The sequence below is a fragment of the Schistocerca americana genome, chromosome 3, assembly GCF_021461395.2.
Source record: "Schistocerca americana isolate TAMUIC-IGC-003095 chromosome 3, iqSchAmer2.1, whole genome shotgun sequence".
Taxonomy (NCBI): domain Eukaryota; kingdom Metazoa; phylum Arthropoda; class Insecta; order Orthoptera; family Acrididae; genus Schistocerca; species Schistocerca americana.
The window spans coordinates 337,677,924-337,681,958 of NC_060121.1; the positions used below are offsets into that span (position 1 = coordinate 337,677,924).

At 41.9% G+C, this 4,035-nt stretch overlaps 1 pseudogene; it reads left to right on the forward strand.

The window, feature by feature from the left end:
* Nucleotides 1-317: 317 nt before the first annotated feature.
* Nucleotides 318-435, forward strand: LOC124608148 (annotated as a pseudogene).
* Nucleotides 436-4,035: the final 3,600 nt, after the last annotated feature.

Consider the following 4,035-nt stretch of genomic DNA (forward strand, 5'->3'; position numbering starts at 1 on the left):
TAAAACAGGAAAACTGTGAAGTTGATCATTTCACAAATTAAAATCAAATTTGAAACACAATGGTCGAATTATTACTGCCAAAAACGATAGAATGAAGACACATACATCGGTAACGTGCTGTTTCCAGAAAGGGAAAAAGGTACAATCTAATATCGTTTGTTTCTCGGTAAAATAATTACAGTTTCGTAGAACAAAGGTTAACATCACGTAGGGGATTTACAGATGTTAATTTTCCGAGGATTTTGCTTTTTTTATTAGTAAAAGTTAAAAAAAAAACAGATTTTTACTGTTTACTCGATATAGTTGCCGCAATTTCGGCCAACAGCCTTGCCGCAGTGGTAATACCGGTTCCCGTCAGATCACCGAAGTTAAGCGCTGTCGGGCTGGGCTAGCACTTGGATGGGCGACCATCCGGTCTGCCGAGCGCTGTTGTGTGTTTGTGAGGCAAACCGAGGAGCTACTTGATAGAGAAGTAGCGGCTCCGGTCTCGGAAACTGACATACGCCCGGGAGAGCGGTGTGCTGACTACATGCCGCTCCATATCCGCAGCCAGTGACGCCTATGGCCTGAAGATGACACGGCGGCCGGTCGGTACCGTTGGGCCTTCATGGCCTGTTCAGGAGGAGTTTAGTTTAATTTAGTTTTAATTGCCGTAATTTTGCAAACAATTTAACTTGAGTAACATTAGTTATTATTACATAGGAATCTATAAACAGGAATATCACTTGACATTATTACTATCATGTCCCTTAAGGACTATTCAATGTGGCAGACGAGTTCGACTTCGTGGTTTTGTCAAATGCACTGCCTAAGATTGCAGAGTCACGTCGACCTATGTTAGTGGGGCTTGTAGTGGGGAAGAGCTGGCACTGCTTGTTTCATTTAGTACTATGGTCCACAACTTGTCTAATTTCAGTCCTCCTTCTGTCCTGTTAAAATTTTCTTCGTACTTTCGAATTTCTATGGGTTCTCCGTACATCCCATCGTAGTAATTATTAGATCTTGGTAAAACCGCAGTGTCAGAGAAACGAATTTGGTGATTTCCCGTTCCTAGTGCATGATCCATTATTGAATACATATAGAGCGTTTAGCCTGCTGAGCTTCTTCGAGTCTTTAAGTGCTTTCTCGGTAGAAAAGGTAGGTATTTTCAGCATCGGAAGACGAAATGTTACGTACGGACTATGCCTTGGACCATGGTCTTATGCCCAAAATACAAACATCAGCAACTTTTATACAGCTATGAACTCTCGCTGAATTTGTGTGGACAGTCTCTTAGGTCTGTCTGAGGATGGCGTTCAGACCAAGAAGACGGTTTACAGTGTCCTATAACATTACTATTATTGTGGAATACTAACACTATGTGGTTATGAAATGGTGCACAAAATGCCCCATTTTTCGTATCGAGGCGATCTCTACCAACCTACTGCACTGACCTATGACTGCTTTCATAAGCGTGATTAAGAGCGTTTTGGAGGTTTAAAATTACAGTGTGTCATCGCTGATCCCCTCCTCGCATACTGCATGAGTACAGGAGGTCCGTCATCGAAAAGCGGGACAGGCGTGATAAAGAAACGTCACTGTCTCTGGTGAACGTACGCAAGAGAAAAAAGAAGCTAGCTTGTTACCATGCACAGGGTGGAAAGTACTGTATAAATTATGCATTTCCCAGCAACAGATTATGATTTCATATATGTGCAAAGACGTGTGCTTTCGAATAGCCCTAACTGTATTCTGTGTAATTTTTATGTTTTTTGTTCATACATAGGATGATTTTTTACGATCGTCTAACTCCTTCTTTCCCTGCACGATCACGCTCTCAGATATGCGGGTTGTTCAAAACATGTTTTAAGCACTTAAGATTCAGTTAAAATCATCTGGAACAGGCACAATATAAATGGCAAATATTTAACTGATACATGAGTTCTTTACGCTTACTTTTGTAGTTTGGTGATTGCCACAGAAGTTGAAAATCGCACTTGTCCGAACATATTGCTATGTAAGTGCCGAATGACACTAAATTTCAGCAGTGGTGTATCCCCCAACGATATCAGGGTACAATGGATTCGTTATAAAATGTAGTATGATTATTTTACAATTGAAAATGAAAGCGCTGCTATTTGCTAGAAAGGTTCCTATATCGGGCTAGATGAATACGGGACTAGTACCCAAGTGTACCGTAAGGACATATTCTATTATTATTATTTCTGCCCCTATGGTTCTCTTATTTTATTCATTCTTGAAGATACCATTTAATGTGTTACACTGGAGTGTCGGAACGCGGCGCTAAAACTCAGTCAACTAGGAGACCTAATGATCCGTACGGTAATGTATCTTAACTTTACTAGAATTAACGAAAGAAACAGAAGGACAACAGACAGGTGACTGCGGTAACCGTCTCAGTTGCTTGCACGAGGGTCGAGGAGCTCCTACGAAAAACAACCTTGTGATATATTCTGCGAAAGCGCCCCCTCTTGGCGAGCGAACTCTGAAGAGTTCGCTATAAAGTTTCTTAAGAGGTACCTGAATATTTTATGCAGTTCCTAATATTTCTTTTACCCTCATAAAGTAGTGTACCTAGAATACTACTACTGGCAATTTAAACACTATTAATTTGAAACATTGCATAATTTTAAGATCAATTAATAACGTACTACCTAGTTACTGTGGACGACTTCAATTATTACATAAATTTAAAGCATTTCTGTGCCAGAGTTCGCGTCTTCCTACTAATATAATCGAAACAATATATGAACCACCACTCGTGTGTGATTGGAGTTTTGTCCGCATCTCGTGGTCGTGCGGTAGCGTTCTCGTTTCCCACGCCCGGGTTTCCGGGTTCGATTCCCGGCGGGGTCAGGGATTTTCTCTGCCTCGTGATGACTGGGTGTTGTGTGCTGTCCTTAGGTTAGTTAGGTTTAAGTAGTTCTAAGTTCTAGGGGACTGATGACCATAGATGTTAAGTCCCACAGTGCTCAGAGCCATTTGAACCATTTGATTGGAGTTTTGAATATGTCGGCATGTGAGTTGGCACCGGAAGGACAAGTGAGAGTGATGGTCCCATACTTTTCGTTGTGATTATCTTTAAGTACACTGGAAGAACAAGAAGCGAAGAGAAAAGTACCACACTCATTGGCGATGTTTGCTGTTTACAATGTGCATCTTTAGCCTTGCCTCTCAAGCTCTCTGATCAAACACATTTCACCGTCTAATGGCAACATGCTTTGGAGGTTATTTGTATTCTCTGCACGTAACTCTTTTTCGAGAACGGCCTCACGAATTTTCTCGTGCTTTATATCGCCGATGGTACTCTTCATCGTTTCCTAGTCTTCCTCGCCACTCTGGTCGTGCGTATCACACTCCGTACCGATTTTTAGCACACTTTGCAGTGGTCGGTAGAAAACCAATAACTTTCCGCCTATCTCTATCAGGCACCGTTCTCTAAAGCGCTTAACATTACCAGCGGTTTCCGTAACACGTATAGTACATTAATCACGAAAAATACGTAGGACGAGTATACCCGAGAACGGAATATATACTGTCGGGATAAATAACACCTCCCCTGGTTTACTGTAACATTCGTTGGTCTAAATGTTGCCTCTGCTGCTGTATGTTTCAAGCGTGTAACAGCATATGCGTTTGTATCTGCCACTTGCGCACCAGCAATGCCTTGATATCATCTTTGTGTTGGATTAGGTTTGAGGATCACTTGTTTCGCGACGACACAAATTTCTAAGGCATCCACATCTTGTTTTGTGTCCATCTTGTGATTTCATGAAATAAGTTCGGCACTGCAAACACTATTCCACAAGTTACAATAACAAACAAAAGAGTGAAGCACGCAGAAGGGGAGAATGAAGCCATACGGCACTTCACAGGCCGAGAGAGTTGTTGTGTTCTGCAGTCCCAAGACTGGCATGATGTAGCTTTCCATGCTACTCTATGCTGTGCAGCGCTCTTCACCTCACAGTAACTACTGCAACCTACATCCTTCTTAATCTTCTTACTGTATTCATCTCTTGGTCTCCCTCTACGATT